Here is a 16,162-nt window from a genome sequence, read left to right as displayed (position 1 = left end):
TCTTTTCTTTTCTTTTTTCTTTTTTTTTTTTTTAGATGGAGTTTCGCTCTTGTTGCCCAGGCTGGAGTGCAATGGCACGATCTCGGCCCACTGCAACCTCCGCCTCCCAGGTTCAAATGATTCTCGTGCCTCAGCCTCCCGAGTAGCTGGGATTGCAGGCATGTGCCACCACGCCCAGCTAATTTTGTATTTTTAGTAGAGACGGGGTTTCTCCATGTTGGGCAGCTGGTCTCAAACTCCCGACCTCAGGTGATCCACCTGCCTCAGCCTCCCAAAGTCCTGGGATTACAGGTGTGAGCCACTGCGCCCGGCCCAGCAAATGCTTTCTTAGTGTAAGTATATCCCATGCAATATGCAAGGATGTTCCATCTGAGACATACTTATATTAAAAATAGTATTTGTTGCTTATCTGAAATTTAAATGGGCATCCTGTATGTTTATTGACTAAATTCGGGAACCCTACAATTTGTGAAGACAGAGTTGTACAAGCATCACCACAATCCCGTTGAGCACATTTTCTTCACCCCCAAAAGTTCCCTCTTGCCCAATGGCGATCGTCCTCCGATCCCTCTCCAAGTCCCAGGCAACCTCTGGTCGGCATCCTGTCTCTATAGATTTGGAGAAGACTGTATTTTTAAGTGGAGAAATTTGGCTGTTACATAACTGTTTAGCACCCGAGTATTTGCATGAAGAGTTTCGTTTCATTTTTTCAAGTGAAACCACGGAGGAGAGTGGCTGCCCAAGGTGGGGTTTGTCTTTTGCCGTCTGAGTGGCCCCTGGGATGCAGGTATGTCCATTATTTAAATCTCTTGGTGTTTACAGACCACATGGGTAACCCCTGTTGTGGCAAGGCTGAGGGCCTCTTCCCCTGTCACTGAGTGTGGGGACTCTTTCCAGGCCTGGGCAGGGCAGGAAGTCTGGAGGGGATATCAGGTGATCAGAGGGGCCATTCAAGAATGCTGCAGGCTACACTGACAAAATGCTGGTCCTTGGCTACCTGGGACCAGTCCTGGAATGACTTAACTAAATTAAATATTATGAATCAAGGTGCCTAGCACCGTGCCTGTTGCCTAAACGGTAGCTGGAAAATAGTCTCCCACGAATCCAGAGTGACGTTTGCTCCACACCCAGTTGGGCCTAAGCCTCTAGATCTAGAGATATCCATGAAGAATGGCTCTTGCTTTAAGAACTTAATTCTTTAGTGACTAATGTTTCTAGAGCATTAACCACAGGCAAGCATTTTCTAAGCGCTTTACATATGTTAATGTCCAGTCCTCACAGACACACTGTGAGGCAGATGCTTGTATTCTCTCCATCTTGCCTATGAAGAAATCAAGGCTCAGAGAGGTTAAGCAAATCCCCTGAGGTCACACTGCTAGTCTGGGCCTAGAAGAGCCTTTTCTCCTACTATTACTCTGTGCTGCTTCACAATATGGTGTAAGTTCTGTGGGAGCCCAGAAAGCAAGGCATCTGAGCTACTGGGAAGAAGGGATGAGACAAGTCCCCTGAGGAGTTAGCTGACCAAGGAAGCAGGGAACAGCATTTCAAGCAGAAAGAACAGCACGTGCAAGGGTTACAGGCAAGAGACCGTGGCCTGCATAAAGAGTGGCTGATGAGGTTTGGGATAAGTGCCTTCCCAGAGCATTTCAAAAAAACTCAAATGTTTTCTTTGGGGAAAATAGTCTGATTTTGGCAAGAGAAAGAATCTCAAAAGAGAGCCTTGAGACCTTCAGGAGCTGTTGTTAACTTGGTGAATTGTCTGTGGTGCATCTCTCTCCCTCACAAGGTCTGTTTGTTCTTCTGTGATAAAAGGGCTAATAGCACCTGTGCTGTGGGCTCATTTAATAGAACACAGTCGTGTGTAGGGCGTAATATAAGAGAATGGAATGGAATAATGTAGGTGGCAGGCATCGAGAGCTTCACATGTGGTGGCCACCCAGGTGTGGCACAGCCCTGGGCCCTGACGCATCCGCTCGGGCACCCATGCCTTACTGACACATTGAAGAGGAGCTGGGAATTTGTTTTCCATCTGGCAGAGTCCCTTCCGTCTTCCTCTACCTGCGGTTCTGCGGGCTCAGTGTGGAGAGGCGCCAGGCGGCTAACTGACTCTGGCGTTGGGAATGCGTTTGCAGGGAGCCAGGGGAAGGGAGAAGTCTTACTGCTCCCTCCGGGCTCCCTTCCTGGTGATTTATCACTATGGAAACTGAGCTCCTTTCCTCTTCGCGCTGCCGGCTGGTGGGAGTGCACATTGTTGATGCCGTTGCCGCACAGATCAGAAGTTCCTTCCTCTTTCCTGCCGCAGAAATGCCACAGTAACCTACGTGGCCCAAGAACTGCAGCTCACACCTGAAGAGCCCAGTCTTGGGAAAAACAATCTCATCAAATTCCCCAGGGCTCACGGGGGGCCTTCTGGGTAAGCAGAGTTGGCCTAAGAACAATGTCAGGGGAGAACAATGCAGCCACTGGGCTGAGCTGGTGGCCCTGCTGTTCCTCTTACTTCAGCTTCCCTAGCTGGGGGTTAAAAATGGATTTACAGGCAGTAGCAAGTAGCATCAGGTTAGGCGGCAGAAAACTGAAACTCAGAGTCTCTTAGTGTGGGCAAAGTCTCCCGTGACAACCCACTTGCTGTAGGTGCCCAGCCCTGCATATGCCCACCCATGACATGCGCCCACCCACTGCATTTGCCCACTCACTGCATATACCTACCCACTGCATATACCCACTCACTGCATATGCCCACCCATCACATATGCCCACCCATTGCATATGCCCACCCACAGCATACATCCACCCACTGCATATGCCCCACCCACTGCACATGCCCCACCCACTGCATATACCCACCCTGCATATGCCCACTCACTGCATATACCCACCCACTGCATATGCCCACTCACTGCATATACCCACTCACTGCATATGCCCATCCACTGCATATGCCCACTCACTGCATATACCCACTCCCTGCATATGCCCACCCACTGCATATGTCCTCCCATCACATATGCTCACCCACTGCACAGGCCTGGTGAGAGCTGGCTCTGCCGGACTTGGTCTGGCCCTCAGTAACCATTCCTTAGAGGCCAGTGCCTGGATTAGAGCACCCTGGGCATGGCATCACATGTACCTGTGCCAGGTCCTAGACTCAAGGACACAGGGTAAGGGGGGATTCCAGCGATAACAAACGAAGCTCCCTGGCCAGGAAGTCCTGAGACACTGCCAGGCCCAGCAGTCCCCTTGCTGGCCACACAGACAAGACATGGCCAACCTCAAGGCCTCAGGGTCCTTCTCTGTAAGTTGACCTAAGGGATTCCTCCGTAGGCCTCATCCTATGGGGGATGGGAGAGAGGGAGCTCAGAGCACCTCCTACTTGCTCATCTCTCTCTTAGAGAGGTTCATCTAAGAGTAGTTTTCTGGGGAAACCGGCCTTCAAACGACCTGGGAGGAAAACATTTCATTTAGGAGCTGAGGCTTGTCAATGCATCTCACAATAATTTGCAGAAATCCCCTTTACCTCCCTGAATATACAAGATCTTTTCTAGGTGCAAAATGTTCCTGTTTGTTTTCCGTTTAGAATTTCCCCTTGTTGGGAGCATATTTGCTCCCTCTCACCCTCAGAGAAAATTTCCAAGTTCCTTCCACATTCTAAAGAGCAATGTGAAAATTCAAGTTTTTTTGTTTTGTTTTGTTTTGTTTTGTTTTTTTGAGACTGAGTCTCGCTCTATCGCCCAGGCTGGAGTGCAGTGGCGCGATCTCGGCTCACTGCAACCTCCGCCTCCCGGGTTCAAGTGAATTCTCCTGCCTCAGACTCCTGAGTAGCTGGGACCACAGGCATGTGCCACCACGCCTGGCTAATTTTTGCATTTTTAGTAGAGACAGGGTTTCACCATGTTGGCAAGGCTGGTCTCCAACTCCTGACCTCAAGTGATCCTCTTGCCTCAACCTCCCAAAGTGCTGGGATTACAGGTGTGAGCCACGGCATCCGGCCCTATTTTTTAAATAGAAATATTTTTATTGGGATAATGGTACACTTGCATACATTTGCCGTAAATAATACAGAGATATGTACCAGTTTCCCCTAATGGTAACATTTTGCAAAACTACAGTATACCATCACAACCAAGTTTTCTGGTTTTTGTTTATTTGTTTGTTTTGTTTTTGAGACAGGGTCTCACTCTGTCACTCAGGATGGAGTGCCATGGCCCAATCATGGCTCACAGTAACCTCCACCTCCTGACTCAAGCAGTCCTCCCACCTCAGCCTCCCAAGTAGCTGGGACCACAGGCATGTACCCCCATGCCTGGCTAATTAAAAAACAAAATTTATGTAGAGATAGGGGTCTCACTATGTTGTCCAGGAGGGTCTCGAACTCCTGGGCTCAAGTGATCCTCTCGCCTCAGCTGCCCAAAATGCTGGGATTACAGTCACGAGCCATAGTGCTGGCTGCAACTGGTCCATTTTTAAAAAGCTCTAATTAAAGCAAGTCCTTGACATTTGGGAGGTATCCATCCGCAAGCCCAGATGTGTTCTCACATTCTGAGTATTACGAATGTTTACACAGGCTCCTGACGTGGTCCTAAATCACATGAATCTCATTTCTGTCTAGAAGCACCATTTCCTGTGCATATTCTCATACCCCAACTTGGCTGCCTTTTTGATTTTTATATATCTATTTATTTTAATTGTGTTTAATCAGGTAATGAAGCTGTAAAGAAACAGGAAACATGGAGACGGTTGTATAGAACAAGGTGAAGGATTACATCCTTGAATAACCTTGGTGAATACATATGTTACATTCAGTGTATTTCAACTGTTTCAGACTTTGATCCCTTCCACCTTTGTTCTAGACCAAAGATTTTTCTATTGTGGAACATTTCAAGAAGTCCTGATATGTTTTTCTTTTTTTTTAAGACAGAGTCTTACTCTGTCACCCAGGCTTGTGTGCAATAGTGTGATCTCAGTTCACCTCTGCCTCCCGGGTTCAAGCAATTCTCCTGCTTCAGCCTCCCGAGTAGCTGGGATTACAGGCGTGCACCACCATGCTCAGCTAATTTTTTGTATTTTTAGTAGAGATGGGGTTTCATCATGTTAGCCAGGCTAGTCTCAAACTCCTGACCTCAGGTGATCCACCTGCCTTGGCCTCTCAAAGTGGTGGGATTACAGGTGTGAGCCACCGCACCGGGCCCTGAAATGTTTTTCTTCTAGAGGCCCTGTGTGAGGAATTAGGGCTCAGGGCTGAAGGCAGGCAGCCAGCATCACCACTTCAGCTGCAGGATCGTGGACAAGAGTACTAACCTTTCTGAGAGTCTTGTTTCTCTCTTGTAAAAGGAGGGTAATAACAGTAACTGACTCATAGGATTAAAGGAAACGTGAGAAGTATGTAAGCACTCAATAAATATTAGTTATTATTATTTAAATAAAAGCTCCATAGTGGAGTCTTACAATTTTTAGGAGTAAAATCATAACTCTCATGCAAATATAAAATGAACATGTGTCAAATATTTTATTTAACTTATCAATTAATGAGTGAACCAGTGAAATGCTGTAACTTACTCAAAGGAGATTCAAAGGGGATATGTATATATGATCAGATTGATTGACCAATTGATCATTAGATACACAGATATCTACCATCAGGGATGCTAAAATGAATTGGCTTAAAAGATGTACAATTGGCCGGGTGCGGTGGCTTACGGCTGTAATTCCAGCACTTTCGGAGGCTGAGGCAGGTGGATCACCTGAGGTCGGGAGTTCGAAACCAGCCTGACCAACATGGAGAAAACCCATCTCTACCAAAAAATACAAATTAGCCAGGCGTGGTGACGCATGCCTGTACTCCCAGCTACTCCGGAGGCTGAGGCATGAGAATCACTTGAACCCAGGAGGCGGAGGTTGCAGTGAGCCGAGATCGTGCCATTGCACTCCAGCCTGGACAACAAGAGTGAAACTTCGCCTCAAAACAAAAGATGCACAATTGCTCAATATCATTAGGGGAATTATGAACTGCATCATCCCCACTGGACACAATTTGCATTTCTCCGGACAATCTGGAAAATTATAAAATATCTCAAAGACAATGAAAGACACAGATACCTCATAGAGTCAGATAAGCTGGAAGAATGCACTAGATTGCCTCTACTTTTTGTTGAAGACACCCAGGAATCTTTTAGGCCTATTTCAAATCTTTTCACCATTTTTCCTGATGCTTGTTCATTTGATATGAGGTCAAAGGACAATACTTAATGTTACCCATATCCCTATAGAATTTTATGATATTGAGGCCCACAGTGGCCTTATGAGGAGCAATCTACAGGCTGGTGAGCTGAGGCTTGGTAGACTTGGCTCACATGAGTTCAGAAGTCCACAAACCTCCTCCACGGCAGCTCCTCCTCCCTTTCTTTTTTCTTTTCTTCTTCTTTTTTTTTTTTTTTTTTTGAGATGGAGTCTCGCTCTGTCACCCAGGCTGGAGTGTAGTGGTGTGATCTTGTCTCACTGCAACCTCTGCCTCCCAGGTTCAAGTGATTCTCCTGCCTCAGCCTCCCTAGTAGCTGGGATTACAGGTGCCTGCCACCATGCCTGGCTAATTTTTGTAATTTTAGTAGAGATGGTGTTTCACCATGTTGGACCAAGCCGGTCTCGAACTCCTGACCTCAGGTGATCCTCCCGCCTTGGCCTCCCAAAGTGCTGGGATTACAGGCGTGAGCCACTGCACCCCGTCAGCTCCTGCTCCCTTTCATGGTGGGTGATGCAAAGCAGGATTGATCTTGGCCCCTCAAGGCCAAACTAATGAAACTGTGCTACGTGGAACTGATGCGGGGCAGGTGAACTCCAGAATTGGGGCTTAGCCTGGCAGGGTTCTTGGCTTTGCCCAGGAAAGAATTCAAGTGCAAGCTAGGGGAGCCGGTGGTGTTAGACAGCAACTTTTATTGAAGTGGCAGTGCACAGCAGCAGCAGACGGACTGCTCCTGTGGAGCAGGGCTACCCTGTAGGCAGTGTGCCCAGAGCACCAGCTCAGGGCAGTTCTGCATCATATGTGTGCCCATCTAGTTATATGCAAATTAAGGGCCAAACTATACAGAAATTTCCAGGAAAAGGGTGGTAACTTCTGGGTCATCAGGTCATTGCCATGGAAAGGGGTGGTAACTCCCGGTGTTGTCATGGCAATAGTAAACTGACATGGCACACTGGTGGGCGTGTCTTATGGAAAGCTGCTTTCTCTCAGTCCCTGTTTAGCTAGTCTTCAATTTGGTCCAGTGTCCAAGCCCTACCTTTGGAGTCGAGTCCCGCCGCCTACCTCAGAACATTCGTAGAGTCATTTAAAAAGGAAAACTCTCTAATGTGACCCTTCGTAGATCCACTTTATGTCTGATAAGGAAAGGCTGGAATTCTTTCTGCTGTGTAGGCACAGGTTCAGGGCCACACAGCCCTTCCCTTCTTTGAACACCGGATTAGTGTGCCAGGGAGCCCCAGTGTGGTGGATTCAGGCTCAAACACTGGAAACAGTCCAGCAAAACCTTCACCTATAGAGAGTGAAGGGCACAGGGCCAGGGGAGGTGAGCTCTTTGTGGACACAAGGCGACTTCTTTCTCTAATCTGCCTTTTGGGTGTCCTTGGCTTTTCCTCCCTCCTCCTCTTGGGTGAACTTGTGAGAATGAAGGTGCATGTCTGTGGCCCATGCTGGGTCCTCCAGGCATGGTGGGGTCTGGGAGGGCCATGACTGAGGAGCCCAAGGAAGCCGGGCCCATTGCTTTCTCACCTGAGGACTCGTCTCAGAACCATGACACAGTCAAATGAGAACAGAAACCCCACTTTAAGGCCGGGGCCGGTGGCTCAGGCCTGTAATCCCAGCACTTTGGGAGGCCAAGGTGGGCGGATCACTTGAGGTCAGGAGTTCGAGACCAGCCTGGTCAACATGGCAAAGCCCCATCTCTACTAAAAATACAAAAAATTAGCTGGGCATGGTGGCGTATGCCTGTAATCTCAGCTACTCAGGAGGCTGAGGCACGAGAATCGCCTAAACCTGGGAGGTGGAGGTTGCAGTGAGCCAAGATTGTGCCACTCCACTCCAGCCTGGGTGACAGATCCAGACCCTATCTCAAAAAAAAAAAAAAAAAAAAGGAAAAAGAAAAGAAAGAAACCTCACTTCAAATCTCTACTAGAGGTTGCTTGAAGGTTGCTGGAAGGGAGATGTGAGGACAGACTTACACCACACTGCACAGAGAAAAGCCCACGAAAAACTTGTGTCTCCCTCAGAGTCCTGGTAGTGGCCCCAGTGTCCCTGCCACCCCTCCCAAAGTCAACCAGTCAGTCTCGCCCTGTTTCCCTCACCCCCAGATCAGCTCCTTTCTGCCTCATCCTGGGCCTTCATCCTTCTGTTGTCCCCAGATGACCCCACCGCCCCTGGGGATACAGACTAGGCTGCATTTTGCTTTTCTTTTTGTTTTTGGGGTCTCTGTCATTCTAAAGTTTGTCCAGCCAATCTGCTTAGGTTTCCACAGTGGGGACACAGACACTTTTTTTTTTTTTTTTTTTTTTTTTGAGATGGAGTCTCCCTCTGTCACCCAGGCTGGAGTGCAGTGGTGCAATCTTGGCTCACTGCAACCTCCACCTCCTGGGTTCAAGTGATTCAGCCTCCTGAATAGCTGCGACTATAGGCTTGTGCCACCACTCACGGCTAATTTTTATATTTTTAGTAGACATGGGGTTTCACCATGTTGGTCAGGCTGGTCTCAAACTCCTGATCTCAAGTTATCCGGCCACCTCAGCCTCCCAAAGTGTTGGGATTACAGGTGTGAGCCACCATACCTGGCCAGATGCTGTTTTTTTATGTTGTCTGGGCAGTCATTTGTGCGCTCCATGAACAGTTTCATGGTCCTTTTTAGCATCAGGCCAGAGCTATGATCCCAGCCCACAGTGACAGAGGCCACCTAGCCACCTTTGCAATGGCAACCACTTTGACGATGACAGTCTTCCTTCCTTTTCCTTTGTCTTCAGCTGTGGCAATCAGTGGGACACTGCTCTGACCCCTGGCATTGGTTTTGACAAATACTTGGCCCCTTGTTAGCTTTATTAATAAGATGAAGAGACATTTGACAGCTACATTTTCCCCCTAGAGGAAGAAGGAGTGGCCCACATGGCTTCTGGAGTTCTTGGGAACTGACACAAAACTTGCCTCTTGGTGGAGGCTGAGTTTGCCTCAGGTGGGCCCAGAGGAGACTCCGCAGCTTTAGGAATCACCTCCCTCTCTCTCAGCTTTTTTTTTTTTTCTTTTTTTTTTGACAGAGTCTCACTCTGTGGCCCAGGCTGGCGTGCAGTGGTGCAATCTCGGCTCACTGCAACTGCCGCCTCCCAGGCTTATTCGATTCTCTTGCCTCAGCCCTCTGAGTAGCTGGGACTACAGGCGCATACCACCACGACTGGCTAATTTTTGTATTTTTAGTATAGACGGGGTTTCACCATGTTGGCCAAGTTGGTCTCAGACTCCTGACCTCAAGTGATCCACCCGCTTTGGCCTCCCAAAGTGCTGGGATTACAGACGTGAGCCACCATGCCCGGTCTCATCTGGCCTTTTAAAACATTTGCAAAACTTTCCTTACCTGCTGTGTTGCACAGTTCTGGCTGAAATATACCTCCCTATAATTTCCACCAAAAGTAGAAAAAAGTCTAGTTCTTCTTTCATATAAAAACAATGCAATTATTTAGGCTGTGCAGGATCGAGGTGTCAGGTACTTTTCAGGTCTGAGGGCAGGCCGTGGGCGGGGCAGCTTCTATGCACCTCATCTCAACTCTCCCTTTTCTTGCTCGGTGTCACATGTAGGACCAGTTACATAATTTGTGGGTCTAGTGCAAATGAAAATTCAAAATTATCGAGAATTTCAAGGTGGCGACAGCAAGGCCTCAAACCAAGCATGGCAGCTTCTGAGCACAGGGCCCCTGTGACAGCACGGGTCACACATCCATGAAGCTGGCTCTGGTCTCATGACTCATGTGTGTCAGGTCAGGAACTGGGTCTGAGCCTTCTGCCCAGAAAGGTGCTGTAAAAGGTCAGTCATAGAAGCCTTGTAGCAAGCCAGGCAGACACAGGCAGGCAGATGTGGTGCTGGGAACTTGGTTGATGTTTCACCTTCTGGCCCTCAGCTCCCCATCTGTAATATGGGTCATGATACCCCTGTGGTAGGCTGCTGATGGCCCCCAAGGATGTCAGGCCCTGACCCCTGGAAGCTGTGAATGTTGCCCTGTATGGTGTCTTAGTTTGTTTGGACTGGGTGCCTTAGAAACAACAAAAATGGGCCGGGCGCAGTGGCTCACGCCTGTAATCCCAGCACTTTGGGAGGCTGAGGTGGGTGGATCACCTGAGGTCGGGAGTTTGCGATCAGCCTGACCAACATGGAGAAACCCCATCTCTACTAAAATTACAAAATTAGCCAGGCATGGTGGCTCATGCCTGTAATCCCAGTTACTCAGCCGGCTGAGGCAGGAGAATCGCTTGAACCCGGGAGGCGGAGGTTTCAGTGAGCTGAAATTGTGCCATTGCACTCCAGCCTGGGCGACAAGAATGAGACTCCATCTCAAAAAAAAAAAAAAAAGAAACAACAAAAATGTGTTTCTCACAGTTCTGGAGTTTGGGAAGTCCAGCATCAAAGCTCCAGCAGCTCCAGTGTCTGGTGTCTGGTGAGGCCTACTTCCTCATTCATAGATGGCTGTCTCTCTGCTGTGTCCTCACATGATGGAAAGGACTAGGGAATTCTTTTCTTGCTTTTTTTTCTTTTCTGTTTTGAGAAGGAGTCTTGCCCCGTCACCCAGGCTGGAGTGCAGTGGCGCGATCTCGGCTGACCACAACCTCTGCCTCCCGGGTTCAAGTGATTCTCGTGCCTCAGCCTCCCAAGTAACTGAGGCTACAGGCGCGCCACCATGCCAGCTAATTTTTGTATTTTTAGTAGAGATAGGATTTTGCCACGTTGGCCAGGCTGGTCTCAAACTCGTGGCCTCAAGTCGATCTGCCGGCCTTGGCCACCCAAAGTGCTGGGATTACAGGCGTGAGCCACCACACCTGGCCTAGGGATTTCTTTATGGTCCCTTTCATAAGGGCACCAGTCCCATTCATGAGGGCTCCACCCTCATGATATAATCACCTCCAAAGGCTCCACCTCCAAATACTATCACATTGGGGATTAGGTTCCAACATGTGAATTGTCACGGGGACGCAAACATTCAGTTTGTAACACGTGGGAAAATGGGATTTGCAGATGTCATTAAGTTAACAGTTTTGAGAGGGGGAGATTATCTGGATGGGCTCCAAATGCAATCACAAGTGACTTTACCAGAGAGGCAGAGGGAGGCGGGGCACATTGGTTTACACCTATAATCCCAGCACTTTGGGAAGCCCAGGCAGGAGGATCCCTTGAGCTCAAAAGTTCAAGACCAACCTGGGAAACATAGCGAGACCTCATCTTTACAAATAATTAAAAAATTATCTAGGCATGGTGGTGCGTGCCTGTGGTCCCAGCTACTCAGGAGGCTGAGGTGAGAGAATTGCTGTGGTCAAGGCTGCAGTGAGTCGTGATTGAACCACTGCACTCCAGCTTTGGAAACAGGGTGAGACCCCATCTCAAATAAATAAATAAATAAATAAATAAATAAATAAATAAATAAATAAGGGAGATTAGACACACAGAAGAGAGGCGACGTGAAGATTGAGCAAAGATTTGAAGATGCTGGCCTTGAAGACTGGAGTGACGCACCCACACACCAAGGAACGCCAGCAGCCACCAATCTGCTCCTGTAAGAGGCTAGGAACAGATTCTCCTCCCATAGAGCCTCTGCTGGGAGTGTAGCCCTGCTGGCAGCTTGATTTTGGTCCATTCATAATTACTCTAGATCCAGAATGGGGAAAGAGTAAGTTTCTGTTGTTTTAAGCCAGGAAATGTGTGGGTATTTGTCACTGTAGCCACAGGAAATGAAAACATACCCTCTAAGATTTTTTAAATAACAGCTTCGTTGAGATATAGTTCACGTGCCATACCATTTACCTATTTAAAGCGTGCAATTCAATGGTGTTTCATATATTCAGAGTTGTGCAACCATCACCCCAATCAATTTTAGAACATTTTCATTATCCCAAGAAGAAACCCGTATTCTTTAGCTATCTTGCCTAATCCCCCAGCCTTAGCCAACCAAACTACTTTCCATCTCCATGGATTTGCCTATTCTGGACATCACATAGAAATGGAATTATATAATATGTGGCCTTTCATGTGTAGCTTCTTCCATTTAGCATGTCTTTAAAGTTCATCTATAGCGTAGCATGTATCAGTATTTCATTCCTTTTGTTGTTGTTGTTTAGAGACAGAGTCTCACATTATAACTTGGGCCAGAGTGCAGCAGTGCAATCCTAGCTCACTGTAGCCTCAAAGTCCTGAGCTCAAACAAGCCTCCCATCTCAGCCTCCAGAGTAGCTGGGACTACAGGGCACACCACCACACCAGGCTGATTTTTAAAATTTTTTTGAGGGAGGTTGGTGGGAGGTGAAAAAAAAAAAATTTTTGTTTTTGGTAGAGCCAGGGTCTGGCTATGTTGCCCAGGCTAGTCTCAAACTCCTGGCTTTAAGCAATTCTCCAGCCTCAGGCCCCCAAAGTGCTGGGATTACCGGCCTAAGCCACCATGCCCTGCCCAGTACTCTATTTTTTTTTTGCCAAATAATATTCCATTATATGGCTATAACACATTTTGTTTACTCATTCATCAGTTGATGAACGTTTGTGTTGTTTCTACATTTTGGCGATTGTGAATACTGCTTCTATAAACATTTGTTTTTGTTTTTGTTTTTTTGAGACGGAGTCTCGCTCTGTTGCCCCAGGCTGGAGTGCAGTGGTGTGATCTCGGCTCACTGCAAGCTCCGCCTCCCGGGTTCACGCCATTCTCCTGCCTCAGCCTCTCCAAGTAGCTGGGACTACAGGTGCCCACCACCACGCCCGGCTAATTTTTTGTATTTTTAGTAGAGACGGGGTTTCACCGTGTTAGCCAGGATGACCTCGATCTCCTGACCTCGTGATCCACCCGCCTCCGCCTCCCAAAGTGCTGGGATTACAGGCGTAAGCCACTGCGCCTGACCCTATAAACATTTGTGTACATGTTTTTGTGTGGACATGTTTGCAGCTCTCTTGACTATAGCCCCAAGAGTTGAATTGCTGCTGGATCACATGGTAACTCTATTTTTAATTTTGGGGACCTGCCAACTATTTTCAAAGTGGCTGTATCATTTTACAATGCCATAGTAGCATATGGGCATTCCTGTTTCTCTACATCCTCATCAATACTTATTGTCTGTCTTTTTGGTTATAGTTATCCTAGTGGGTATGAAGTGGTATCTCATTGTAGTTTTGATTTGCAATTCCCTAATGACTAATGATGTTGAACATCTTTTCATGTGCTTGGAGTCATTTTTTTTTTTTATATTCTTAGGGGAAATAATCTGCTCAAATCCTTTTTTTTTTTTTTTTAAGATGGAGTCTCATTCACTCTATTGCCCAGGCTAGAGTGCAGTGACGCAATCTCGGCTCACTGCAACCTCTGCCTCCTGGGAACAAGCGATTCTCCTGCCTCAGTCTCCTGAGCTCCTGAGTATCTGGGATTACAGGCGTGTGCCACCGCCTGGCTAATTTTTTGTATTTTTAGCTGAGATGGGGTTTCACCGTATTGGCCGGGCTGGTCTTGGAACTCCTGACCTTAAGTGATCCTCCTGCCTCAGGCTCCCCAAGTGCTGGGATTACAGGCGTGAGCCACCACGCCTGGCCCCTTTGCCAGTTCTATAAAATGGTTGTGTTTTTGTCATTGAGTTGTAATAGTTCTTTATATATTCAAGATCCTAGACCCTTATCAGATATATGATTTCCAAATATTTCCTCCCGTTCTGTGAATTACCTTTCACTTTCCTAATGCTATCCTTTGCAATAAAAACATTTTTAATTTTAATAAAGTCCAATTTATCTATTTTTGTTATTTTGTTGCTTGTGCTTTTGTGGTTTTGAAAACAGAATGCACAGATACCTGTTTTGGCTTCAGTGCCTGGGACATGGTGGTCCTCTTCCCAGGTCAGCGGCCAGGCCACTCGGGGTGGAAGACAGTAGGTCCCTTAACCCCTTGGGCTGTTGTGTGCCTGATCTGTTGTCAGGCCCTTCTTCATTAGGTCTAGAAGGTACAGTCATCAGAAGAATAAAAATACTGTCTAGGCAAAAGAAAATTTTAAATATATAATATGAATATATTCTTATTTATACCAGTACAGTTTCAAAATATAATTTTTTTTTATGGAGGAAGAGGTCTACAAAGGCAAAAATGCCTATGGTTGTGAGTCATAATACAACCATGTCAGCCAGGTGTGGTGGCTCATGCCTATAATCCCAGCACTTTGGGAGGCCAAGGCGTGCAAATCGCTTGAGCTCAGGAGTTGGAGACCAGCCTGGGCAATGTGGCGAGACCCATCTCTACAAAAATCGCCAAAATTAGCTGGATGTGGTGGTGCATGCCTATAGTCCCAGCTACTCGAGAGGCTGAGGTGGGAGGATGGCTTGAACCTGGGAGGCAGAGGTTGCAGTGAGCTGTGATCACACCACTGCGCTCCAGCATGTGCAACAGAACAAGAACCTGTCTCAAAAAAACCCCAAAAACAAAACAACCATGTCCCTTGTAACTGGAGGGGGCCTCCTGCAGGGGATGGAATAGCACAGACTCCTCCACAATGTCCCTGCCTGCCTCCCTTTTGCCCAGCTGCCCACCTTTGTGAGAGGCCAGACTGGGGTGGTGAGGGCAGCACATGGTGGGTGTGGAAGAAAAGGCACTGGGTGCTGCCCCTTGGGTTCACTAAGTCAGCTGAGCTCCAGAGCAGCGAATCAGATGTGGCAGGTCCAGCCAAACCAGACCAACAACTGTCGTTATTATTGTTCAATCATAACTATTGTTTCTTTAAAAACTTTAATTAATTATTATTACTTTTTGAGACAGAGTCTTGCCCTGTTGCCCAGGATAGAGTACAGTGGCGTGATCGTGGCTCACTGCAGCCTCAAACTCCTGGCTCAAGCGTTGCTCCCACCTCAGCTTCATGAGTAGTTGGGACCACAGGCATGCAGAACCGTACCCAGCTATTTTTTATATTTTTTTGTTGTTACTATGTTCTTATTGTGCTCTGCTGGTTAAATGTGCTTTCAGGGGCTAGCTCTTGTTTGATCTTCCTAACAAGCCTATTCAGTGGGTAGATGGGCACATTATTCCCATTATATAGGTGAGGAACATGAGCCTCAGAGCATTTAAGCTATTGAACTGCAGAGAACAGACAGGAACCCCAGTCTTCTGATTTATGCGTTAGTGCACGTTCACTCCCAGGCTGGGGTGTGTCCCAAACCCAGTGGATGGGGGCTGTTGAGTCTGGCTCATCATCTCTCCAAGACTAATGAGATCTGTGGCTACAGGTGGGGGAAATGGAATGGCTGGTGAATCTCATTTCTGATCACCATTGTTATGAAATAGGTGGTTGGCCTGCTGTGCCTGGTGCTGATAACCCTCTGACATGTCTGTTGCCCACCTGCCTCCGCCTTCCTCCCCCCCATCGCACCTCCAGCTGCTGAGAAAAACCACTTCCTGAAGTTTATTCCAGCAGACAGCTTTTTTTGTGCAGTTAACGTGTCGCTATGTTTCGGATCTGCGTTACTTCCCTGGTATTTGAAGGCAGGAGCACTGCAGGTAGGAAGGACTGTGTGTCTGTCCTCCTTCAATTCTGCTTGGCTGAGAAGAAGCGAACAACACCATGGGAGAAACAGGGTCCTGGGTGAGTTTGTTAAGCCTGGTGGGAATTCCTGGGGTCCCTTGGTTATGTAGGAGTCAGTCTCTTAATCAGTTACCAAGAAGCCAAAGCAGTGTGGGAACCTTTGCCCCAACCCAATCAAGGAATCCACCAAGGTCAAGGGGAAGAAGCGGGGAGAAAGGAGAGGACCACAAACGAATAAAACCCCATTCAATTTACTATATTGAAAAAGGCAAGGACAGGCATAGTGGCTCATACCTATAATCCCAGCACTTTGGGAGGCTGAGGCTGGAGGATCTTTTGAGACAAGAAGCTGGAGACCAGCCTGGGCAAGACCCTGTCTCTACAAAAAGTAAAAAATTAGCT

General features: G+C 47.6%; 1 protein-coding gene across 1 annotated transcript in view; it reads left to right on the top strand.

Annotated features, from left to right (window-relative positions):
- Positions 1–704: 704 nt before the first annotated feature.
- PECAM1 (platelet and endothelial cell adhesion molecule 1) overlaps positions 705–16,162 on the top strand; it is an 86,180-nt gene continuing 70,722 nt past the window's right edge. The window contains exon 1 of the mRNA XM_030799866.1: positions 705–787. The gene's annotated coding sequence lies outside the window, so the exon portion shown is untranslated. The remainder of the gene's footprint in view (positions 788–16,162) is intronic.

This window comes from Nomascus leucogenys, chromosome 19, assembly GCF_006542625.1.
Source record: "Nomascus leucogenys isolate Asia chromosome 19, Asia_NLE_v1, whole genome shotgun sequence".
Taxonomy (NCBI): domain Eukaryota; kingdom Metazoa; phylum Chordata; class Mammalia; order Primates; family Hylobatidae; genus Nomascus; species Nomascus leucogenys.
This window is presented reverse-complemented; position numbering and strand designations above follow the sequence as displayed.